At 35.6% G+C, this 27,578-nt stretch overlaps 1 pseudogene; it reads left to right on the top strand.

The window, feature by feature from the left end:
• Positions 1–19,537: 19,537 nt before the first annotated feature.
• LOC102977515 (28S ribosomal protein S17, mitochondrial-like) lies at positions 19,538–19,933 on the top strand (annotated as a pseudogene).
• Positions 19,934–27,578: the final 7,645 nt, after the last annotated feature.

Raw genomic sequence — 27,578 nt, 5'->3', positions numbered from 1 at the left:
CAATGAGTATATCAGTATATGCAGATAGAGGTGTTAATAAAATTTAACACTCATTTATAATCTAAACACTCAGCAAGCTAACAATAGAAGGGAACTTCAACTTTTTATTAAGCTCTACAAAAAACAGAGCTTACATTACACATAATGGCAAAATTCTGAATGCTTTTTCCCTAATATCAGCACTTATGTTAAACACTGCATTAGAGTTCCTAGCCTTTGCAGTAAGGCAGGACAAAGAAATAAAACTCTATCAGGCTAGAAAAGAATAAAACTAACTCTATTCACATAGGACATAATTGTTTGCGTAGAAAATTCTAAGAAATCTACAAAGCAACTATTAGAACTAATAACTGAACATGCCAAAGGCAATAGTACAAGGTCAATAGTAAAAAAAATCAATAAAATTCCTATATACTAGCAAACAGTTGACTATTAAAATAAAAATACTACTAAAATAACATATAAAACCAAAAATATTTAGGGGTAAATTAAACAAAATTTGTGTAAGATTTACATAATGAAAACTACAAAACACTGTTAGGAGAAATTAAATAATTGAGAAGATGTATTAATGCCATTGGAATGGAGAGACTCATGTTAATGTTATCATATTATCATGTTAATTTTTCCCACATTGATCTGTAGATTCAACTTAATTCCCCTCAAAATTTCAGCAAACTATTTTTTTAGTAGAAATTTATAAGCTTAAATTACAATATGTATGGAAATGCAAGTAATCTAGAATAGTCAAAACTATTTTACAAAAGAAGAGTATGAGAGTACTTACCTAATGTCAAGATGTATCATAAAACTATAGTAATTAATAAACTGTGCCATAGGCATAATTTGGACCTATATATCAGTGGGACAGAATAGAGAGTCCAGAAATAGATCCAAATATATATCATCAGTTGTGATAATATTGTGACAAAGAGGCCAAGTTAATTCAATTTGAAAAGGATATTCTTTCTACAAATGGTGGTGGAGCAACTGATATCCATAGGGAGGAAAATAAACTATGATACTTACCTCACACCATACAAGAAAATAAATAAAAATGGATTATAGACTTAGGAGAATTAAGAACATTTGTTTACAAGACTAGAGTGTGAATATTCATAGCAGCATTATTTGTAATAGCCCCAAGATAAAACAAGTGCCTATAAACTAGTAAATGGATAAACAAAATGTGACATATCCATACAATGGAATAATAGCAGTGAAAAGCAATGAGTTACTGAAACATCTTATGACATGGATGAACCTCAGAAATAATATATTGTGAAAGGAGCCAGACATGAAAGACCACATATTGAATGATATAATTTGTATAACATTTCTAGAAAAGACAACTTGGTATAGACAAAACCTGGAGTTGGGGGTTGGAGGGAGAAAATTTTGCTTGGTGGAAATGTTCTAAAAGCTAATTGTGATGACAATTTCACAACCTTAAAAATCTACTAAAATTCATTGAAATATATACATAGAGTGGTCAATTTATATGATATTTAAATCACACCACCATAAAGTTGTGTAAAAAACAAAATGACCATAAGACTCAGCAGTTGTGCTCCCTGGTATTTACCCAAAGAAGGTGAAAACATGTCCAGACAAAAATCTGCACATGAATGTTTACATCAGCTTTATTCCTAATTGCCAAAATCTGGAAGCAACTAAGATAAAATAAATTGTGGTACATCCAGCCAATGAAATATCATTTAACACTAAAAAGAAATGAGCTATCAAACCATGAAAATACATGAAGGAAACTTAAATGCATATTACCAGGTGAAAGAAGCCAATGTGCAAAGGCTACATATTGTATGGTTCCAACTATATGATGTTCTGGAAAAAGCCTCACTATGGAAAAAGGAAAAAGATCAGTGTTTGCTACTATCTACAGTATTACCTGGCACTATGGCAGAGAAAAATCGATCTCTACACGTAATCCGTGAGGTAATCAAATAATTTTTCATGACTGACGTTCATCAGTCATTGGCCAGAACAGGTCACGTGTCTCGAAATTACTGTAAGGAGTTGAGAAGTACAATTCTATCCTGTTCCAGCAGTGTTTGGAAGGCAATACTAATGACCAGTGCAGGTGAGGTCTGGGTGGGAGTCAGCTTGGTTACATAGTCTCCAATTTCAACATAGGTTTGTTTTTCTAATAACTCACTCATGAAGTCTATTACTTCCTTTGTATTAGGAGAGTATTTCTCTTCAACTTTTGGCCTCCAGATGTGGGTAGGATGCATAGAAATGTGATTTAAGTCACTTGTCATTTGCATTTTGGTCTAATAATCACCCCCACACACTCCTCTGCACCATCCTCCATGGCTCTCAGTACCCTCAGTCTTCCTAGGTATGTTCATAAACCACAGAAATGGCACAGTAGCATGATTTCTCTCTCAGCAACTTCTCTGCTAAACTCCTGTATTGTCAATCTGGATCTCTACAGAGAGTGGCTAGTCAAGTCCCTGGTTCTCATGACTCTAAAGAAAAAGTCATCAGGATAGATTTGCACTGCAGCCTTTCCATTCTGAGACCAAATTTTTTTGTTAAAGTCTCAGGAGACATGCACAATCTCCAACTTTCACCATCATCGTTTCCCATATTTAATTATACCTGGCAAAAATAAAATAAAATTTTGCTTTGGTCCTGGGATCTTTTTAAATTCTTTTTTGTTGTTGTTTTTTTTATTTTGTGTTATATGAAGAAAAAAAAAGAAAAACTTAAAGAAAGGGAGTAAAGAGAGTAAAACACTTTCATTCTCCTATATTTCAAGGAAAGTTCCTATGACCACTTCCCTAATTCTTTAATGGAACTATATTTCTGGCTCTTCATGGACTCAAAACAATAGAAGATTCTACTATTCTTTTCTCAACTTGCCCCTCTTCCTATACCCTAGGGTGTGTGAGTACTTTCTTCAAAATATTGATACCCTATTCCTTCCTTTTTCCTTCCCCCACTGCAGGTCATTATTTTTCTTGCCTCTACTCTGAAACTTCACTTCTCTCTCTTCAATCATTTACCATCCAATTCATTCAAGTACTACTAAGAAATGAATATTCTCCAAACAATGTTCCCTAAGACAAATACTTTTCACTGTCTAACGAAGTTAGTCTTAATGCTTTTCTCCAAGTACACTTGTCAAGAAAACTGACTCAGAACTTATCCTATATGAATATAAATGCAGATTGAGACTAAATATTAGAGAAACTTAAATATTAGCCTAAGAAATTTAGACTTCAGAGGCCATTATACACACACACACACAGAATATTCTCTAATGACTTCAGTCAGAAACAAACTCCCTCCTCTTAACTCTGATAGTATTTTCTTGTTCATTTATAGTATTTTGAAATGGATTTTAATATTTATTTTTGTGTCTCCTTAATGTCAAACACAATGTTTTTTCATATCAGTATCCTATTGGCATCTGATTCAGATACATTAATTAATTATAATAGAAGGGAAACTATCCTATGTATGTATTATAATTGTTTAAAATTATAGTAGATGAGACAGATAATTTGCTCCTTATAAATAATATGATCTGTTTGATACTTTATTATCTCATTCGCAGGGTATCTTAGAAAATACTTATACTTTTTCTAGTCATTATTGATAAGGTAAGATCAAATTTCCTACTTATTCTTTTTCACTCTTAATTTTCTTTCTGAATCAAACTCTACATATTGTCTCGCATGACAAGGAAAATTTTACAAAGCCTTTCAATTTTCTTAAAAATTCCTACCAAAGAGCTGCAAAGCATAAGTTTATTAGCACTAAAAATTAATTTCATTGCCTATAAGTACAGTTATTATTTTGTTCTTTTAAATTATTACTATTTCACGTATACGGTAGAAATACAGTTTGGGCAGCAGTGTGAGCATTATTTAATTAAATTTGAATCAGTGTAGAACCCTCTAATATATCCTTTTAACAATTTAAACTCAAACAATTATCTATAAATAAAACTTTTAATTCTGTTTTTATAGTTAAAATGAAGCAGCTAAATATTTCTCTTATAATTATTTTTCCCCATTCTTGCTTTTGCAAAGGATGATTACAAATTCCTAGAATTTAAGAGGTTTATCAACTGTCAAGGTGTTTTATAATTTATGACTCTTAAAACCTATGCTGCCATATTTTTTGCTTAACAGAGGATTTTGCTACAAATAAACAGGATATTAGACCGATTTTTTTCTTCCTTATACTTAAATGTGCCATGTCTTTAGAGGACCAGTCTTAGAAGTACATCAATCTACACTGGAATGACTCAGCATTTCCAATAAATCATTTATAGCCTGATATCTGAAACTTTGATTTCCTGAAACTAATGCTTTATGTTCCTATTTCTAAAAACTAGAGACATTTTAATAAGAATGGAAACATTTTATACACTCAACACTCAGCAAATAATCATTGTCTATTATGTCAGGCATTGTTATCAATAGCCTGGTACGTGAAAAGTGGGAGGTATAAAGAAACTGGATAACCAAAACAATGCTTTCAAACATTTTCCCAGATGTGGCACACATGGAAATCAATAATATCTGTGCAGCTTACTGTAACACTGGTTACTTGAGTAACTGGATGTGTAGATTTGAAGCTGGTGGTCCCCAGCCAGGGCTGCGGGTCCCCATATCCCCATCTGGCTGAATGGATCAGAATCATGGCAAAGCATGATGGTGAAAAGCTCTGACTCAGGGAAGCTGAAAGCAAAAATGCACCAAAAGGAGGGTACTGGGCACAGAGAAGCAAACGGCACAGGAGACGACTGTTAGTGACAGACAGTTATGACTCAACTGTGATCAGTCACCTCTATGCAGCTACTGAGTCTGTAGTTCCTTATCTAAAACCCTTGGTGCAAGATGTCTCTTGGAAAACAGTTTCCCCCAGTTAAAAAAGGTAATCTGATACTTATATATACCATATATTATTTAATTCTCCAGTGGGATCTGGAGCCGTATCTTGTAAGAATAACAAAATAACATAAAGACAATGAGCAGTCTCCTGTCAGTTCAGGTCAGATTTTGAAGGCAAATAAGTTCATGCCAAGTTGGCTTCATGTGGGGTCCACTTGGCACCAGATAAGTTCCTCCAAATCATCTGCTTTTTTTAGAACTGTTTTGATTTCAGAATTGTGGGAAAAGTTTGTAAACCTGTATAAAATTAGTCTACATTTATTACTATTTGTACTTACTAATATATTCTGTTATAATTTGAAGGGAGTTTTAAGGACTAGAAACAAAAAGGTATATATTGGACAATGGAGGAACTTGTAATACTAAGGTATACAACATAACACTGAAAAAATATGAATAGTTAATATATAATTAGAATTGGTTGTATTTTGAAGGTCTTCAAATCGCAAATTTATTTATTTTTTCATGTTCTTATTATTTCCTGTACTTCTTAAAGACTATATTTTAAAAACTTGGGATGCACAGAATGATGCATTCACTGTGACTGCTAAGTCATTATTTCTTCATCTCACATGAGTAGCGCCATCTCATTTAAGAAATGGAATGCACAAACTGATTACTCTGAAAAGAGAGAGTCTCTGCGGCATTCTGTTTTTTAAACAGCACCTTGTAATAGTTGGGCTTATTGCACTGAAACAATCTATTCTAAGGGCACTGTTTGCATCAAAAGCCTTCTGTACATGACGTGAAAGTTTCTTCAGTTGTGAGCAGCACAGTAGTAGTAGTTAGGGCTTTATTACTTAGTTCTAATTTGTATTGATGGCCTAAAAAAAGTAGCATGCTTTGCAGTTCTATGAAAGAAAAGATTATAAATGGAGATTAATTATAATTTTGCTAGCTCAGTACTTGTAAAACTAAAGCAATTTATATTCTTTCTCTTAATGATCTCCATTCCTGATTGCAGTAATGTAATCTAATTGTGATTATGATAGTATCTGAATCATGTGGGCCTCAATGTGATTGAAACTACTCTTTGCATTAAAAAGTAATTTTGGAGTAATGATGAAAAGTTACTGTGGAAAATTGGCAAGTAATATATTTTACTCTGTATCTTAAGTTTCTGCTTTCATTTTTGATTATATCTCTTATATCTCATATGGATAACTACGATATTATGTCAAGGATTTATTACATCAAAGCCTTATCGATGATAAGTACACATTTGAGTATCAGGGATAAGCGTGATACTATTGAAATAGTAGTGATATGGTTGAGTCAGGGAAATGACCGAGGATTTAAAATGCTAGGAACAGGTTTACTGAAACTAGAAACCAAATAAGGAGGGGGAGGCTTCAATATTGCACGGATATGATAGCCAGTGAAACGAGAAGCTCTGAGTGTTTTAGCTGACACAGCAGATAATCTTTGGATAGACATTAAGGCAAATAAGGATAGTCAGGTATTTTGTAAATGTTGAAATACACCTCCAGGGCATGAAGAGAAAATAGAGTAGGAAATGTTTTTTTCTATATAAAATTTCCTTTGCAGGGTTGAAACTTGTTCAAGGAGAATAAGTACATCTCATGTTTGCACTCAGCTAAAGAAAATGATTTGTGAAATCATACTCTAGAATATGATAAACAAATGAATGAATGCTTAATGTTTGAAAAATATTTACTATTGAAACACCTAGATATGTATGTATTGTGAAAATAAAGGAATCCAAGAGAGGTTACCCTGGGAAAATATATTCTGGCAAGAATGCAAAAAACACAAAAGCATATTTATCAAAATCTTATAATGCATGATGAATTTGTGGGAGAAAATTATAATTAAAAAAGGTTGTGATGCATTTAATATTCATTTAAATTGTAACTAAAAGAGATAGCTGATGTAATTTTAAAAAGAACAACCTAAGCAAAATCATATTTAAAATATCCAGAAACAGATATTAAATAACGAGAATTGAATTGACAATAGGTCATAAAGAGAGAAGCTAACTCATAGAAAACTATCAAAATATTTGAAGGACAGATGAGCTCTTTTTTGGCTATTCTTTATTTTATAAATTAAAATATTTGCTAATTCCTCCAGTTGTTGTGTGGATGAGCTAAGAGGACCAAGGAGGTAACCTCCCCATAACAATGATTCCATATGTAAGAAAGCAAGTCTTTCAAGCCATTTTCTCAGAGTGATAACATAAGGGGAAAAAAAATAAACAAGAAAAAAAATTACAAACTAATTTTGTAGTTACTACTGACAGTGAAGAAAAAAAAATCCTTTTTCTCTATCCCTGGAGCCTGTGAAGATCCATTTCAAAATGTTTCTTGCAGCATTGATGTAACTCAGGAGAAAAGAAGGGATTGCCTACATATAAATGGTTCACTGTTTCTAGTGGGAAGAAGCACATTAACTCTTTCAGGTCACTAGAGTCCATTTACCAAATTATTTTTCTTTCTTTCTTTCTCTCTTTCTTTCTTTCTTTCTCTTTCTTTCTTTCTTTCTTTCTTTCTTTCTCTCTTTCTTTCTTTCTTTCTTTCTTTCTTTCTTTCTTAGTGCATAAATTGTACTGAAGAAGTAATGCAACTCCATGAAGTGCATCATTTACTCCCATTCTGTCGTTGATGCTTATATACAGACAAGTGCCTTGCCTATTGCCATTTGCAGACTCTCCCTTTAAGGGGAATGCACTGTGAAATAGATACTCTCCAAGCTCAGTCAAGAAGAGAACATCTTGGGCCTCTATGGTACATTACGGCCAGTTATAATAGACCAGGGAGGGAAGTGTGCCTCCTACCATAATGACTGTAATATGATGACCTTGTGAACACAGAGTTGCATCAAAATGAAGCACTGACACTTTTGCAGTTTTTCTTTATCAGGAATAAAGGTGCTTATTTTTTCCCAACCTGCTGATGAATTTATTCCCAACATGGAGGCAGGATGTGACTATTCCACCTAGTTTCCCTTCCTAAATGAATTCCAAAGTATTCTCACTTCAGGAGAGAAAAGCCATCTTTTTTCTTTTTTCTTTTTTTTCTCTGGTGAATTATGGTTCTATTGACCACAATGTTTTTGTTAGCTTCTCTGAGAAGAATATTTAAAATTTTGTGGTAGAATAATTGTTAGATTCTTGGGCAAAAACTCTAGGCATATTAAACCTTTTGGTGGGGGGCTGTTAATTTTAGAAACGTCTTGGTGGGAATAGCTCATTTATTTATTCAAACACAAAGCAAATGTGTATTAAGTGCCTGTAATCAACAAACACTGAAATGAGCATCAGGGAAACAAGAATGATCCCACCACACATAAATACTTTCTCCTATGAGCTAGAATTCAACAAAAAATATATCTCACTGTGTTCAGAGCCTTCATTCACTCTCTCCCTCCATATAATAGGGGAATTGGAGGACCCTAGGCAAACACAGAACAGGCACATCTAATTTACTGCTGGGATCAGGAAAAATTCCTAGACAAGGGAACTAGATAACATGCAGCCTTGGTGGACGCTGGAAAAAGAAAGTCCAAAGTCCCATTTCTATTCCTTCAGTGTGTCTGCATGGAAGAGGAATTAAAGGAAACTTTTAACACTTGGTGGCTAGTTGTACGATAATACAATTTGTTGAGTAAGATTGTTGTGTGTGTTACTGATTCTCAAGAGGAGGCAGTGAGATAACAGTGTAATTTCTGTTTTTATGCAAAGACTCCCTTTCCTCTTCTCTTCAACTTCAGCTGCTTTATTTTACCTCCAGCTACTCAGTGACCCCCTATTAGCAATAGTATTTCTCCTGCAAACTTAGCTATGGCTATTGACAGGTAGCACATTTTGTGAGAAAAATGATAATTAAGTTATCAAATTTTCTTTACCGATGGCAGCAACGTTCAGCCCTGATTAGACTTTGGAATCACAGGGAAAACTTTTCAAAAAACACTGATGCTCCGTTTACCCTAATTAATCCAGGAAACTAGGAACGCGGACCAAATGACTTGAGTGGACCAACATGCAGAAGGACCACAAGCGCTCGTCCAATGAGAGCAAGGTATTCATGTTACAGGTTGCAGGACCTAACCAGTCACTAAAGACAAAGCAAATTAATTAAGCTTATGCAACAACAGAAGTATGGTAGTGGCAATGTCTATTCTTACGTGTCCTTTCTGTATAGAACTTTAGTTAGTAAACTTAGGTCTAATCCTTGGTTCAGACAATGTCTCAGCATGTCCTTTTATATTTTGACCAGGCTACCCCCTTCATAACTATCACAGCTGTCTTGACTTAGCCCTAGGTAAAAACCTCTCTAGTCTGGAGGTTAACATGTTCAGTGTTTGGATTTAGAAGGAACATTGCTTGTTTAAGTCCACAATTCCTAATATCCATCATGTCTTGAGCTTTGGTGCCAAAGACCATGAAATCATGGAATATATTTGGCCCTTCCGAGTAATAATGATTTCCATTTGTTGAGTTTCCATTCCAATGATTATGCTGGGTATCTCCATGCATAATCTCATCTAATCCACAGACGTAGTTGTCCTCATTTTATGCACAAGAAAGCTGTGTCTTAGAGAAGTTGAGGCAGCACAGCTCCTGCAATCCGATATTTAAACCTAGGGAATGTCTGACACAAAAGCCTGTATTTTTTTCACCTTACCATACTGCCTCCCTGTATAGAGAACACTGGCACTGTCTTTGGAAAAGTCGTGTAGAAATTCCCTCAAAAGCTAGAGCACTTCTCTATGACAAGGGACACATAACTGCAGTTATAGTCACAGAACAACCCAGTTATATTTGACAACAGCCCATGAAAACAAGACCTCTTAAGGGGAGATGAATGCCATCAAATCCTTTCAGCTCAGACCTACACCTGCTTATACAATTGGCCTTTCACATTCCAGTTGGCAAAATCCAGCCTCGGGAGAGAGAGAGACACATGCAGTATTTATATTGTTGTTGAAAGTTTCACAGCCTTCAAACCACACAGGTTGGAATTGAATTTGAAAAATCTGTCTCCTGACTTCTTTTGAGAAATCACTAATCTTCCAAAGGATGCTGCGCTTGCTGTGCACGAATGGTTTGGCTAAAGAAAATGGTTATGCTGTGGTCACTAAAAGAGGCTAAGTTGTTTTCCTCTTTATTTAGAACAAAAACATGGCTTGCCATACTAAAGCTGTTCAAAAATCAATATCAGAAAGAACACTTCCTTAGTCTTTAAAATAACAGAGCAAAATCCTCTCCCTATTACTTTGACTTCCGAGAGAACATTTGAAAGAAGGAGAAATGGCTAAATAAAAGGCTGAATTAAATAGTCTTTGACCTGTTAGACTTAGGTCAGGAACAAATAGCTGGCTATAATTGCTCTAGCATTATTTTTCTGCAAATGTGAGGTGAACACTAGCATCATGCTGTCATCAAAGTGTTAAGTCAGTCACTGTTTAAGTTGAGAAAGAGTGATCTATTTCTGCATTGTGTTCTATAATATCCAAATTTGTAAAGAGTTGATATCCTTTATTTTTAAAACAAATACCAGATATTATTTGATTAAGTTTAGATTGCCTAGTGCTCTATTCTTCTAAAAGGCGGTGCAAATACTAGCGTTAGCTAATTCCCAAACTGCATAAATGGTAGGCAGTTGGAGTCTGAAGAACCATGTAATGATTCCATCTAACATCTTTTTTGTATCCTGTTTTTGTAATAGTTGATGTTGTCTTTGGCCATAAGGAGAGAGGTAGCTTAAGGTACTTCCCAAAGTGGCAAAGTTGCAGGAAAAATCCTATTGCCTGAAGCCAGTTTCTTAGCAACAGCACCCTCTCAATGTGTCACGAAGTCTGAAGCCCTTTGGCCCCTCAAAGGAAGTTCCTTAGGTGTCTTTTACACATTGAATGCTTTGTGATAGTTGAGGCCTGCTGGCTGTCAACTCTGTCCCTTAAGGGAACTTGACAGATCTTAAAAAAAATCAATTTTAAGCTCACATGCCCCAGTGGGTGCCAAAGCCACTTCAGAGAGCCTGAAAGATGGCTGAGTCGACAGGATTTGACTTCTAGAGGTAGAAAGGTGACAAACTCTATCATGAGAAAGGGGCAGCTCGGGGCCTCAGAGGCCTAACCTGCTCCCAGGATCTGGGGCCTAGTGTTGTATTGAACCTATTTATCTCTTTCATGGGCCTAAGGTACCACAGGGAAAGAAAAGTTGTTCAAAAAATGCTGGCAGAATTCAGGGGTGTAAATGATGAATTACTTTTCATCAGCTGAAAGGAAACATACTCCGGAACAATACTGAAAGGGAGCAGGAGTGGCTGACCCCCTGCTTCAGAGCAGCCAATATCTTCATTCAAGAAGACAACCATGAAATTACACAGAAAATGGGATTGTCATGAACAGCCCCTTGAAATCTCAGTATACAGTCATTACTGCATGGGAAAAAGGCTTCATCCACACATCATAACTTGTAACAGACAAGGAGGGGAAAAAAGAACAGAGAAAAAAAAAGGCCTTGGAGTTACCAGCAGGAATATAGAAAATATTTGTTGATTCAAACTTTCCCCCATAAATTTCTCAATACTTTCACATAGCTTAGCAGTGCGTTAACTTTATGCTGATTGTTGATTTCTTTTTCTGAGGTATTTTGGGAGAGTTCATATGAATTTTAGGGAGGTGGCAAGGGAAGAAAGAGCTATCTTTATATTCCTAAGGCCTTCTACCCTGCAAGGTAAGAATTAAATGGATCAGTTTCATATGTCCCCAAATTATTGCTTAATTAATAGTCTAAAACTGAATACTGTGTATTACCTAACTGTTATACAGAGCTTGCTTAAATTCTTCATTCAACTCTCAAACTTTGGAAGATCAACTAATTTTAAGGTCTACATCAGAAAAATTTGAGTCAGAATATAGAAATTTTAGCAGCATGGCTAGAATATAAAATATTGGTGATACAAAAAACATTAAACTAAAAGATATTACAGTTATGTGTTTTGCTTTGTCATTCTGGCTACTTTCTCCACTGAGTTTAATTAAGTTTGCCCTCGTCTTTTTGTTTTTTAAAGGATTACCCATTACACTCTTTTCTTCCTCTATGTTTCAGTGGTTCACAAGACTAACTCTCATGAAAATCTAAATTACAGATTTTGTCACAAGTCCAGTTACAAACAAATGGAAGGCTGTGACCCATACCTGGGGTATATTTCTTTCGCAGGTGATAGTGAGACAAAAGCGGAATAGGAAGTGTCTATTCAGACCAACCAATTTCTTGCTAACTTCTTGGAGACACTGTTTGGAATTTCAGGGTATTCTTGGTAGCCTTTCATCTATGCTTTTTTCCATAAGTCTATGTTTAAAAACAAAGACAATTTGCATTGATTGGATGAGTAATACTTGTTTTCCTTGTCTACTTATAATTCTCTTAAAACAAACTTTAGACTATAAAAGCAATTGAAAAGAAATAATTCCCCAGCAGTGGACTTCAAACAAGAAAGTTACTCTCCTAGAATAGCACTTCTCACATTGGATTCACTGCTATCTAAGAAGGCATAGAAGGTAAACGTATCATGCAAAAACTATCTTGTAGGTTATTATGTTTGGGAAATGATGCCCTGGTATAATTGATGGGTTAAACAAAATATGCTTAATAAATTCCTATTCAAGGTGTAGGTGAAAGAAGTCTCCTAAGGAGGAAGAATTGTCTCACACACTGGAATCTAGGCTTTGCATTTAACTGCAGAGAAGATTGTCCAGAGAATAAGGATTTAAGTAGAATGATTCATGATCGTGCTTAACCTTACAAGTTAAAACACAACACATTTGAATGGTAATAGTTGTCAAAGTTTTTGATAGCTCTTGATAGTTGTTAAGGCTTTTGCAACTACTTCCACTGTTTCAGTAAATGCAATTTACCCAAGATGTTATGAGGTATACAGAAAAACAGAAATTCTGACCTCATTATAAGATGACTTCATATTATAATTTGAGTGTTCAAGACCTTATTTTAAAAGAAGATGAGATCATAGGGCTAACGATCCACTTCTCTAGTTTATTGTTAAATCTAAGCAAAGACAGTGGTTTCACCCCTCTGGTCTTATTCTTGTTTTATTTTCTGTGTTGACATACCACTGAACAACCTTTACGTTGTGTCATCTGGAGCTACATTTATACAGCTGGCATTGGGAACTGGAGAGAAAAAAGAGTAATAGCTTAATTTGACTATCACTTTCAAAGGTTCTATTAAATCATATAGGCACTTATTGATAAGCAGAATTTTTCTTTGCATTGACTCATGTTTGTGGGGAGTTAACAAAGTTTTTTCTAATATTGTATGTGCATGTGGGCATGTACATGTGGGTATGGGTGTATGTGCACATGTGTACATACAAGCCGTGACTTCAGAATGACCCCTCTTCTTTTGCCCCATTTTATTCTTCTATGGTTTTATGGTATGTGTAGAATTTCTACCCCTCATGGCAAAATTATGTACTCTTCTTAGCATGTTTTGGACCTTGATAAATATTTATTGTATCTCCAAGGTATTTTTCAGTAGCATAGAATGATTATTATTTTAAAATATTGTTAATATCTTTTGCTGAAAGACTGCAATTCATAACTGTAATAAATTGCAATGCAATTCATTGCCCCCTTCAATGCCCCTCCAAAAAATCTAAAATTAGTTCAGTTTTTTCTTTTGGTCATATGTATAGTCCCATATTTTCATATATACGATCAAAAGTTACTCATTTGATCCAATGACAGCCAAGGTAAACCCACAACTGTGCTCCAAAGGGGAAAATATGATTATTGAGTAAGTAATTTTCTCCAGAGGTAAATATACATTCTAACATATGGCCTTGCTGACATTTAGTTAGCTTTAGCCTTTGGTGTTCATCCTTCTTTTAATTATTTTTATTCTAAAAAATCAGGTTAGAGGAACCAAAATAAAGTTCTTTGGCAGATAGGAATCCTGTTTACTTTCCAACTCTGAACTCAGCAGGTTAAGTAATTGGGCTACAGAAAAGTTCCTCCATTTCTATTTCCAGCTGGTGATACACAAAAGGCAGGAAGTTATCTCATTAATGGGGCACCAGCTTTATGCAAATTATGGTAACAAAAAGGCTTCCCTTCATACTTTTTCATAAATTACCTAATAAAGTGGGAATAAATGGCCATATTCAAGAGCCTTTGTTGTATTTTTAGCACAAGACTCTTTCTGTTACTGCAAATATGACTAAATGCGCCTTGCTCAAAAGGGGTGTTTATGAAATAAGGCCACTCAAAAGCTTTTATTTCTTAACAGCCTTCAGTTACTTTTATGGCACAAAATTAACATAATTAGTCACAGAGAATAGATGACATAAGCAGCGTGCCATGCACAAAAGGGGGAAGCAGTATCTAAGGAAGGTATTTTGAGAGATCAAAAATTTTCAAAGTGCTTAATACTAGAAGGTCCTTTTTATTTGTGCACAGCCTTAAGATACTTTTTTTTTAACTCCGTGAAATTCACATAATGAGATGCAGTAGACAGATGACATTAGCGATGTGCCATTAGAAAGAGGTCAGTTTCCTCTGAAAGATAGTCACTGTTCCTGCTCGTCATTAATTTGCAGCTTCAAAGCACTGAGCATATGATAGCCTGGCATGTTAAGCAAGTTGCAGTTATCTTTAAATAACCATTTTTTCCAGTTATTAGAAGCTAAAGTTTTTAAACTACCGACTGAAAGCAAAATTAAAGCACGCAGCAGTGTAAGAGGGAAAAAAAAGGAAAAGAAAGAAAGGCTGGAAGATTAGGAAAAGAAAATCAAATATATTTTAAAAATGAAATTGCTGGTGGTTTTCCCTGGAGGTGACCCGCTTTAACTTCAGTGCTAGAATTTCAGGGTTAGTGATGGGCCTTGAAGATTGGAGCGCTAGCTAGCAAATGGAACAAGTGGGGATTTTTGTTTTCTGAGTCCTTATTATGGCACATATTACAAGGCTGAAAAGGGCTCCACGAGGTAGGAGCATGAAAAAGGTTAAGAGCATGTGGGTTCGTCTTACATGGGTACTGATCAAATAAAAGTGCAGTGAAAAATAGATCAGATTATCTTATTTTAAAGTGAAGATCAGTGAGATTTCTCTGGTTTGGTTTGTGAAAAAAATCACAGAAGAGAACACAGAAAACTAAAGTACTGAGACTTTGAATTCATCTGAGTTCAAATCTGTTATGACAAGACTTTTACTTTTAAATAATTCCTTTTTTGCATCAAAATACATGAATATGGTACAACATTCATAATATTCACAAAGACTTACAGACTCTTACACTTTACATTCCCTTGGAGTCTATTTTTGGCATGGAATTTCTAGAAGTATTTCATAGGATTTATCTGCTTTAAAAACATTCTGATTTATAACTTCAATCCCCCCACCCAAAGTAAAGTTCAGTCACCAAAATCTCCGGTGTGCACGTGGTAACTGACTTTCTGCGGTATATTTAGCTTGTGTGTCAGTGAGTGGCAAGGCCGAAAAGCATCACATGAATAGGTATTAGCAAGAAAATAGCAAACAACATTGGTGAACATTTTGGAACTATTGAAACAAAATGCTTATTTTTAGGTCATCAATAAATAAGGAAAAAATGGTGGCTATCAAATGATGTTTTCACATTTACAGTGATATTTTTCTATTAGGAGTGTTATTTTTAAACATTGTCTAGATTGGTGGAGTTGCATCTTTTCAGTGCTTGAATTACCTGATGCTGGGCAGGGCTGGGGAGGATGGCCTGGGGCATTGTTCCACGCTGCTGAGGAGAGGAAGCAGAGGCCAAGACCCAGGCTGATGCTGGAGCTACGGTGGCCTTACACGACGAGGGCCATGGCAGGCTGAACCAGCAACACTTATGGAGGAGTTCTGATACGAAAATCAGGGATTAAGGAAGAGTAAAACAAACTGCACCTCTTCCTTCCATAAAACAAATGTGGTTTTACACTGCAAATCTTGCTTTTAACATTGTTTAACTTCCATTTAGTTAAACTTTCTTTTTCATAGCATAGTTTTCAAATAATTTAGCTGCTTCTCTTCTAGCAACTTGTAGGTAATGTACTAATGCTAGGGAAACACCCTGAGGTACCCCTCAAGTAACTTATAGTGAAGGAAGCAATATCAACAGACACACTGAGATGAGTTTGACGCTGCAAAAATAGAGAAGCTGTGAGTATTTCTGTCTTTGTGCATCAAAGAAAGTATCATTGGGGGGTTTCCCTGGTGGTGCAGTGGTTAAGAATCCGCCTGCCAATGCAGGGGACATGGGTTCGAGCCCTGGTCTGGGAAGATCCCACATGCTGCGGAGCAACTAAGCCTGTGAGCCACAACTACTGAGCCTGCACTCTAGAGCCTGCAAGCGGCAACTACTGATGCCCGCACGCCTAGAGCCCGTGCTCCGCAACAAGAGAAGCCACCACAGTGAGAAGCCTGCTTGCCACAACTAGAGAAAGCCCGCTTGCAGCAACGAAGACCCAAAACAGACAAAAATAAAATAAATAAATTTATTTAAAAAAAAAAAGAAAAGAAAATATCATTGAAGTGAAACTAGAAATTCACTTAGAGTGACAAAACTGAGAAGCTCAAACAAGTGAGCCTGAAAAGGCAAGGGCCATGCAGGGCAGGGCTAGTTCTCCACTGATGGGATTGGAGGCTTAATCAATGAGAGATGTAGGAGATGCCTACCTAGGAAGTTTGAAAATATAGCGGTAACAGCTGAAAAAGTGAAACATTTCAAATTTAATTCTTATTTTAAAACAGCATCTAATACAAATTCAGGCTGACTTGGACTGCCTTTTGGTAGTACTTTAGATTCAGAGAGGAAATAACGATAACCACCTCTACCTTTTTAAAGTACTTCCTGTGTGTTGGACTCTGTAATGTGTGCTTTGCATAGATTTGACCTTTAACCCTCTCAACAATTCTGTGAAGTAAATATTTTTATCCCTGTTTTTCAGATGAGAAAACTGAAGCTCAGACAGATTAACTGACTTGCCCAACATCACAGAGTTTAGGAAATACCAGCAGGATTCAAACTCATTTTTCTTTTTTTTTGGCTGCTCTGCGTGGCTTCTTGTGGGATCTTAGTTCCCCAACCAGGGAAAGTGCCAGTTTTAACCACTGGACCACCCGGGAATTCCCTCCAACTCAATTCTGAATGAAAACGAACTTTTCTTTATACTATACATAGAAACTGTACATATAAGTAATAGATTAGAATCCATCTTCTTCCACTAACTTGCAAGGAATGCCCTCAAGGATCTGAGTATGAATGATTAGAGAGGACACATGGATAGTATAATATTGAAATTTTCAGAGACTTATTAATAGTGTTCATATTTAGCTTTTTAATGGTTTAAAATGCTATATGCATTTGTAAATAAAATTGATATAGATTTTCCTTTAAGAATCTCTAGCTGTAAAATAATAGACCATATATATAAATGGCAAAAAAATAAACAAAAACAATCAAGCATCCAACCAAATACATATCTGCAATGTAGAGTAACTGAAGAAAAATTTCCATTGAGTTCAAATGCTATAGCTTCCTTTTTGTCACTGTTTCTTTCCAATGAAAAACGCTGTAGAATAATTTTATGTGTTTAGCTACATAAAAGAAGCAAAGATGGTTAATACTATACTTTTTCTTACAAAATGGATTCCATCTGCTTTTATTAAGGAGAATAGTTAGAGTAGAATGAGATACTTATTAATCTAGCTGGTCTAGGTAAGGTCTAGTTCACTTTAATTAAAAAGCTGAATTTCTAAGGAATTGCATGTATATAGATGCACTGAGAGCACCTTACATTTTACGCTTAACCTTTTATTTTAATCCTGACTCTTTCTATATTGTTATTCTAAGTACATGTTAATAATATGCAAACTGATGCTTTGAAAATTCTCTGAGATGTGGTTAATGAAGAGAAACTGCACCATAAATTGCATCCAAAATATGCAGTCCATGCAGATGTAATTTTTCTTGAACTACAGTATTTTGCAATAAACATTTTTCAGCTTGTTTGGATTTATTCTCTATTGTTTATAAGAAGTACCTTCAGGCACTACTGCATGAAAGAACTACATATAGTAACAGGGCAATCTTAGTTTAACAAGATCCTTTGGATAAAAATAGATTTCAGATCTACCTCCTGCCAGTGGAATGCAAATTCCGATGAAACTACACACTAGTGTTTTTCATAATTTAAAGTTTGTCACATGGTATAATGCACTTGCTCACTTTCCCCTGAGTTCTGTCAGAGGAGGCAGAGGGCTATGCCATTTTATGATCACTAGAGACCGAATGTTCTACAAGGTATTCTGGGAACTGTAGTTAACCGAGAACATTTTTCTTTCAAGTGCATTTGTTAAAACAATGCCCAAAAGAGACATGGTATTCCGGTGACTGTCAGTGTTTCTGTGATAAACCCTGCATTTTTCAAAAGGTCGTAACTAGCAATTTGGCCATTGCTAAATGGCACCATCTGTAGTTTAGCCTGCAGGTTTGCACAACCCGAGATGCTGTCACCCTTTTGGAAAGTCTGTCTTTCAAAGAACTCGTGTAAGCCTAGGTTAAGAACGACATGAAGATAGTTGGTCTTTTCACTGATTTTCATTTCAAGCTGAATTATCAAGCAAAAAGACTGTGTGCTTGGAGTGCATGAGAGCGATTGTTTATCTCACAATGGGTTATTTTACACTTCTCCTTGTTTTACTTCCACGTTATATTATTATCATTTGGGAATGGGTGGGAAGGTTGCCAGGAAGGAAATAAGAAAATACTATGATTCTATCTTTTGCTAGAAGAAATAAGTATTCTTTGGATCATAGACTATCTCAGGAGGCAGAAACTAAAATCTTGCAGGAGACAGGTGTTTATGGTAAATGGGACTCTGGCTACCCGGGGAGCAGCACCCAGCTAAAATGTGTAGCCTGTATACAGCTCTAGCAGATGGCTGCCGTGCCCCTTGTTGCAAGCTGGCCTATATTTTTTCAAAAAAAGTCAGAATTATGGATTTTTCTTACAATATTAAATGTATCAAGTGCCTTAATTTTTAAACGTTGACATCATGTTCAATTTTAAAATAAATTTGTTATTTATTTTGTGCAAGTCAAACAAAACACTTCTCTCAACCAGATTTGGCCAAGCCACCTCAATTTGAAACCTATGTTCTCATCTTGCATCTTCACACCAGTAAAGTGCCAATGCCTTCTTAAAAATGAGCAATAAATGCAGGAAAGGTTAAAAGTTAGAAAAAATAAAACTTGATATTTTTGGGTTCATCTGTTTCTGTGTTTCAAATGGACTGATTATATTGAAATTATTTTAATAACTTTCTCTAAACTTTTTAATTCCTTTTCAAAACATATTTCTGTAACTTGTGTGCTGACACTCTGACTTCATAGGTCATCAGTACTTTTCTATTTATTTTACAATTTTGTTTTGTTTTGTATTGTTTTTTTGAGGTAGACCAAAATTCATGCATCAGAAATGATTATGGAAGGAGCTGGGAGGTGACTGCCGGCTGCGTGCCACCGCTGCAAATGGAAGTAGATTCCGGGGCCGGAAGCGCCACAGCGTAGGGAGCCCTCCAGGTGACCAAAGCCAAATAATGTCAATAGCTCGTTCATTCGTCCATGCCAAATGGGGGTCGTGGGGAAGGTGATTGGGACAGCAATGCAAAAAAACGGCTACAGTGAGAGTGACCAGACTTGTTCTGGATCCCTATTTATTAAAGTATTTTAATAAGCGAAAAACCTACTTTGCCCACGAAGCTCTCCAGCAGTGCACCACTGGGGATACTGTGCTTCTCAAAGCTTTATCTGTCCCGCGAACAAAGCATGTGAAGCATGAACTGGCTGAGATGATTTTCAAAGTTGGATAAGTCATAAATCCAGTGACCAGATAGGGCTGTGCGGGAATCGCCTACCTGGAGAGTCCAGTCGGTCTGGAACCCACCCACCTAACAAAAAACCTGGAAAAACTCTATCTCTCTTCAACACAGTGAAGGAGGATTAGAAGACGAGCCAAAGGGAAGGATTTCTAAGTTTGCTTTATGGAAAAATTTTTCAAAGTTTCCTCACAAACCATCCAGTTTCTCTTCTGGTATTTATGAAATAGCTAAAAGTAAATAAAGTAAAGGCCTTGTTATAATTTTTCATTAAAAAGACATGATTAAGGAAGAATTAATATCATTAAACCTAAATAAAGCTAAGTAGCAAAATAATAAATGAATGTATATTTATTTGTGAGAAGGTTATTTTATAGAGAAAGCTTTGGAAATTGAACAAAAGAAAGTGATAGTTATTGGTAGATTTTTGTCTCAAAAGTAAGGTAATCTGTCTTTTTAAAGTACATACCAATACCCTAATTTTGGTTGTGTAAGGATCCAAATACAATAAAATGGGATTGTGTGGAAAACAGTCACAAAGAAGAACAACAAAATTTTGGAGAAGAATCAAAATGATGAGAAAATCTTGGTTTTTTTCTAAGAGAATTAATATGCATGTATACAGATGTGTAGGATCCCATTTTATATATGTTAAAAAGAAAGATAAAAGTATATCCAAGAGCATTCATATTACTTTGAATATATACATCCAAATCAATGCATTTAGTATTTACAGTTAATATAAGGATTGCTATTAGCCTGTATGTATTTAAGCTCTACCTACAATTTTCCTAAATGTGCTCATTTTATTTGGAACAAATGTACCATGCTAGCATATCAAATGATAAGCTATCTCATAGGAATCAGTTCCTAACTTAAAATTATTGGATATTTTAAAGATCCAAGTGTGTCCCCTGTCTGGCCTTTTAATAAATGCTTGTTGCCTTAATTTGTTTCCCTTAAAAATCTGGTGAAGGCTGAAAAGAAAAACAAAAACTACATGTACTCTTCATTGAGGCAGAAAGAGCTCTAATCGTAAAGTTTCCGACCAGAACAGGGTCACCTACACTTAAATTTTCTGTAAACAAATAAGTGCTGAGACAGCAGATCAACTTCCTTAGTGCATTTTTCCCCTAGTAAAATCAGTCTGAGATAAATTACAAAATAAATAAATGTCAAATAACAATTCCCATGACTAGTATTTGAACTGAATTTAATGATGATTATGAAGACAAAGCTGTGATAGGCCTCTGTGTAGAATGCTTAAAGGGGACAATCTGAAACGATTTTAACTCGGAACCATTTTAACAAATGAATATATTTCCTAAATTGCCACATCAACCAACTCTGCTATCTAATTATGGCCAGCAAAAAGGGCTACATATTAACTATTCCAAAGCGTAAGCCATTTTTTTTGGTTGACATTCTTCAACATTCAGTTAATAAACCTGAAAGCATTTTGCTTATTGAATAGTCAAGGTTTCTGCTTTACAACTGATGGGTAATAAAACAGGAAGTTGTATTGTTCCAAGTCAGACATTCTCTAAGGACTTTTCTCAGACTCTTGGTCTTGCTAGCCATCAATGCTTCCACCGTTTTCCAGGATAAAATGATCATAGTTGCTTCTTAGAATAGAAATTTAAGACACCTATGACATATCATTTCAAAATTATTTAGTAAGGAAAAAACATCAGTAAAAGTCCACTTTATATTCAGAAGGGTACAATGGCCTCAGAGCATGTGTTCTCTAGCCCCACCTGGCTCATTTTGAAAGCTTATGCCTCTGTACTGATCAACACGTAGCAGGGCAGCACCCTTGAACTTGTCAGGGAAAACAATCTGGAATTCAACGATTATCAAAAAGAATTTTATAGAAACAGTATGTAGAAGTATTTAAGGAATAGATAGAAAGAAAATTTCAAAGTTCTATTTATTTAGCTATTAAACTTGTCCTTTGGAAAGTTGTAAACCTGGCAACTTTAAATCAGTTTCCTGGTAGACTTGCATTTGTAGATATTCTGTCCACTTATTTTGAAGGAATATTTTAAAGGTTATTGTAAAGCGTGGAGCGGCATTTGCTATCTACTGTATATCTATCATACAATCATCTCTATTTAACAGCCATGGGGGAAATTTCTCTTTGCCTGGAGGATACGTTATTTTTTACCTAACCAACACTAATTGCATTTCCCTTTTTGCATTTGCCACAAAAATGCTCAGAGCCATATTTATGGTCCACTTCTAGAAAATGTATAAGGCTTCAGAACTCTTCTCTACTTTAACCTTATTTCAGGCATCAACTCCCTCTCTTAAACTTTGCCTTAATTCCTTCACCTAGTCTTAGGGTATTCATCTGGTTGTTTTGAATCTTGGGAGGCTGCCATGATTGCAATTTTGAACACTGAAATTATGAAAATTAGTTCATAAAATTTTCCCTTTGCCATACCAGTTTTTGGAGACTATGGATTAAACAAGGAATCACCACACACCTTTATAAAGTCCAGGGTGCTTTTTCTAAAATAGTTCAATATGTTTTTCAATCATTAGTTAGACCTGCTCAAAAATTCATAAGAACACAAAGATAGCCCCTTAATTGAAGCATAGGAATAAGAGTTTTTGCACAAACTTATAAAAAGTGAGACATTAAAATAACTAAGTTTTAGGGTCCTATTTTTGTATTTCATGTAGTCCCAAACATACTGTGGCAAATAATTACTTAACAGGTTATTGTCTTTTTTGGCATAGATGCTCTTCCTTTGCAACTGGTTAGGAGACATCTCCAATGAAATATTCCAGTCTCTCACATCACATTCAGGATGCCCCCAAACTAACCTTATTGTCTTTGGCATCTCTTTTCCAGCTGCTCTCCTATATTGTTACCACCTAAATATGGAACAACAAAGAAACATTTAACTTTTGCCTTTCATTACCCACATAGCCAACCAGTTCTACACACTGATTCTGAGTCTCCAAAGCCACCACTCTTCTCTTTTTTATTTTTAATATCAGCACTCTACTCTGGGCCATCCCTACATTTGCTTGGTGTTTTAACAAATTTATATTTTTTGTTTTGTATCAAGGAAAGGAATCCCTCTCAAATGAGCTCAAACCAAAAGGGGTGGGCAGCCATTTAAAGCTACAGAGAGGTATTCTGGGCACTGAGGAAAAGGGAACTCAGAGCTTGTTACAGAACTGGGTTCTTGGACTCTTTAATCCATCGACATTGATAAGAGGCCAGACTAGAAATTCAGGAAAGGCTTTATTGGGACTCATGATGTAGCACGAGGGAGTGAGAACAAGTAACAGGTGCACTTGCTTGCTCGCCAAGTGGGGGCGACCTGGTTCCTTAAATGGGGTGAGGGTACAGGCAGATGGGTGGGTTGGGCCGAACGAGTGGCTTAGGTGGTCTGTCCATGCCCTTGGTGGTGCTGTTTGCAGGGGTCATGGGCAGTGCCCTGCTTTTCCTTCTGCCACATCAGAAGTGGCAGTTGGGTTTTGACCTTTTTGTATCTTATTGTTCATGCCTTGCCTCAGTTGGGCATGCATGTGGTTATTTTTAGTCCCTCATAGTTTCTTTGTATTTTGTTGCTTGAGAGACATGTGTCCAGGTGAAGCACTTCAGCAAAGGGTTCCAGGTCCCAGTCTGTCTCAGGCTCACTATGGGCAGGACCTGAGGCAGTAATGAGGAACATCACTGCTTCCTTCACTGCTTCCTTTAGGTTTTCTCTTTCTTGTCTTTCTCTTAATTGGTGTCCACAAATTCTCTATTTTCATTTCACTATGCTTAAGGTTTCACAATGCTCTGCCCTAGACTTGAGTCTGTATGACTTTTTAGCTTATCATTATAAAAATTCTCTCTCAGTCTTTTAGTTAAAATTCCCAAGGTAAGAAATTTAATTGAGCTAGCTCAAACATCCCAAGTTCCTGTCCAGCCTATAGTTACCCCCTAAAAGTGACAGATTCAGACAGAGTCCACCCATCTTTATCCAAGCAGTGGTGCCATGGTTGAGTAGACCCCACTCAGCAGATTTTGTGGGTGGAGATGAGGTTACATGAAAAGGAGTACAGAGAGTAGGGAATAACAGACAATTCTAATACCATTTACCATGTCTATCAGTGTATATATGCACAATGTTTATCAACTCCATATTTTTCACTGTAGTTCAATATAGAACCTGCTAAACACACAGTTTTGAGCAAAACTATTCCCTTGTTTTGATTAGTTTGATTCGCTTGGTTTCCCTTATAAACACTCTATCAGTCAGGTGTGAGGCAATTATAAACTGCTCCCAAATTCCAGTGGCTTATAGCAGATATGTATTTCCTACTCACTTCATACATGATGGTTGTCTAGTGCTCCATGGGTCTTCCTATATCAGACACATGCTGAGGGAGCATCTGCCATTTGTGGTATAATATTCTTATGGCAGAGAAAAAAAGGCAAGGGAGCTGGCAGAAATGTGTGATGGCTCTTAAAGCTTCTGCTTATATGCGGTGCATGTCACTTCTGCTCACATTACATTGACCAAACCATATTACATGGCCAAACCCAGCATTGCTGTGGTAGGGATGTGCACCCCTCTCATTGACAGGGTATAGCACGTCACCTGATGGTAGATAAATTTGTATAATCCTTTTACAGGACAGGGTGGAAGCAAGAAATTGAGTACAGTAATACAACTTGCCACAAAATACTATAGTGACTCAAGATGTACACTAAAAATGTTCAACTCTTTATTCCAGTGGTTTTTGAAATATTGCATCAATCCCTGAGGTGTCAATCTCGGACATGTGGTGATGTCAAGAGAAATTGAGAGGGGCTAGGTTCTGGATGCCACTCTCTCCCCCCACCATGGTAGCTCTGCTTTTACCTGTTCTATGTATCACAGACTGGTGTAAGATTTATTTGGGGGGAAAAATACTAGAATTTTTTTTTTTTACTTTCCAAAAAGTATTTAAAATCATTTTCTTTGCTTGACAATCAAGATTTTCTTTCATAAAACGCCAATCTGGTTTTCAAAATTTGTCTTCCCTATCCCCTTCCATTCACTTTACACTTCCACCTAACCTAACTATTCATATTTTTTATATAGCACCCTTTTTTTCTTCCTTGACATTCTTTCACATAGACTATACCCTCTTTCAACATAATCCTTTCATTCCACCATGAATGCTTTGCAATCCTATCTATAATTTGCTAAGGCTGCCATTACAAAGTACCATGGACTAGAGGACTTAAACAACAGAAATGTATTATCTCACAGTCCTGGAGGTTAGAAGTCTGAGATCAAGGTGATGGCAGAGTTGATATCTTCTAAGGCCTCTCTCCTTTTCTTGTGGATGGCCATCTTTGTCTTTCTCCAGTATCTTCACATGGTCTTCCCTAATGGCCTAATATTCTCCTCATATAAAGACACTAGTCATACTGGATTAGGGCCTGTCCACATGACCTCATTTTACTTTAGTTATCTCTTTAAAGGCCCTATCTCCAAATGCCATCGTTTTCATTTCAAAATTTAGAAAAAAAATTATTGAGATATAATTGGCACGTAGCATTGCATAAGCTGAAGTTGTACAATGTATTGACTTGGTGCATTTATATATTGCAATATGATTCCATCATAGCATGGCTAACACCTCTATCACTTCCCATACTTTTCATATCTATTTTTGTGGTGAGAACAATTAAGATCTAGTCTCTTAGCAACTTTGAAGTTTATAATTCAGTGTTGTTGACCATAATCAATACACTGTGCATTAGATCTTCAGGATTTATTTATCTACTTGTTGCAAATACTGTCACATTCTGAGGCACTGGGGGTTAGGGTTTCAGCATGTGAATTGTGGGGCAGGACACAATTCAGCCATAACACTATCTTTCAAATTTTGATGAAAATACCAGCTCAACTTTTGTTGAAAGTACTAATTCAAATCTTGTTGAATTTTGGAAATATAATAGATTCATCATAAGTCTATTGCATAAAATAGGAGAAAGATAGGTAATATTTTTAATACCTTTTGATAACTAATTAATTACCTCAAAAAGGTAATCTTCATCAATCATATAAGATTTCACTCTGTGATTGGGCTCCTGTCTCTCTTTTAGCTCAATGACCATGTTGCTGGAGAGGCCTTTTCTGGCCACAGCTAAGATGCTTACCTGATTGCTCCCTCACATTTCACTTCACTTATAATAATGTGTCCTTTTCTTTTATTTCTTGCTTTACTTGTTTACTGTATTTCTCCATCACTCTATTTTAAATATCAACCAGTCAAAGGGCTTGTGTGCCTCATACACCAACCATAGAGTCAGCTCTTCCAAACCAGTGCAGGGCACACTGTAGGGATTTAATGACTCTCTCTTGAGGGAGTAAATGGAGGGGAAGTAGCGTCAGATATCAAAAAGTGAGACAGTAGTCAAATAAGCAAAAATTGGGCTGTCAAAGGAACAATTCAACAGTGCAGGTAATTCAATAATTCATAATAAATTCTAATTATCAATGTAATATAAAACAGCATTTGGGGGAACAATAATGTTTTTTTTTCAAAAGGTCATTGAACAATCACTAAGCTGGTAGGGAGCTGATTATAATTTAAATAGGATAATTAGGAATGAGCTACCATATGGTCTATAAACATTTTCACATCCATGAGAAAAAAATAACAAAAATAATGTCTACTTTCCATATATAACTGTAATTAAACATTAAAGTTTTTTCTCTATTTATTTAAAGTATATGTTCACCCTCCAAAAGAGTTTCTTGAATATAATGACAATGTATAAATATATTATCATTAGGTGTACTTATCTAAATGTATCCTTGTCTCTATATGTACATACAGATGTCATTATAAGTATCATTAAAATAATACACTGTCCATTCTATAAGTCTAACAAATAGGGGTATCACAGTAAAGTTTTGGGAAGAAAACTCATGCCTTTAATCCCATATCCTATTGATGAATCTAGCTCATTGATGCAAAATATTAAACCGTTGGACAAGAAAATAGATTCTATGCAAGAAGTAGTTTCTTTGGAGGTAGGAAATTTGTAGTACTGAAGACTAGATTGTCTGAGGATAAATTCAAAATAACCACTAAAGAAATAACATGAGGATTTAATTCTTTCCCAAGGGAAATTGTAAAGAAGAGCAAATGATTTAATGCTAACCTGAAAGCTAATGAGCGTTAACTGTGGAATAAAAATTTCTAAAAGCTTATTATACATGTAATCTTTTGGCTGTTTTCCTTTATCAAAATAGCTGCTGAAATTGTAAGGGGATTTGTATATATCTTTATATTCTGCTTCAAATATTTTTTGTTGGTTGTAAAGAATTTTGCAAACTATGTGTGTGAATGTCCTTTTGAATTGCTACATTGACACAAACCTCCCTTTTCTTTCTGGGTTTGATAAAATAAATCTCCAATAAAAACAAAAATGAACTTAGCAACAGGTGAAAAGCAAAGGCAAGTATCATTTCAACAATCTAAATACATTATTTCTTTCTATTTAAACATCCTATATGTGGCTCTTGCTCTTTTCTCCCTTCTAGTTCACATATTCAGGTGATAGAAGTAAATGTTATCATAGTTTCAAAAAGCAAATAAAATTATTTGACTAAATTTGAAATTTAAGTTTCAGTAAAGTGACAATAATTATTATCTTATTCCATGCCCTTATTTGGCACTGTTCAAATGGTTTAGAAGCTTTTTCAAATTTATGTGCAATATATGCCAGTAGGTGGTGGTAGTATTTTCCACA

Source organism: Physeter macrocephalus, chromosome 2 (genome assembly GCF_002837175.3).
Source record: "Physeter macrocephalus isolate SW-GA chromosome 2, ASM283717v5, whole genome shotgun sequence".
In the NCBI taxonomy this organism is placed as follows: Eukaryota; Metazoa; Chordata; class Mammalia; order Artiodactyla; family Physeteridae; genus Physeter; species Physeter macrocephalus.
The sequence above is the reverse complement of the archived record's forward strand: the minus strand, read 5'-3'. Positions and strand labels throughout refer to the sequence as shown.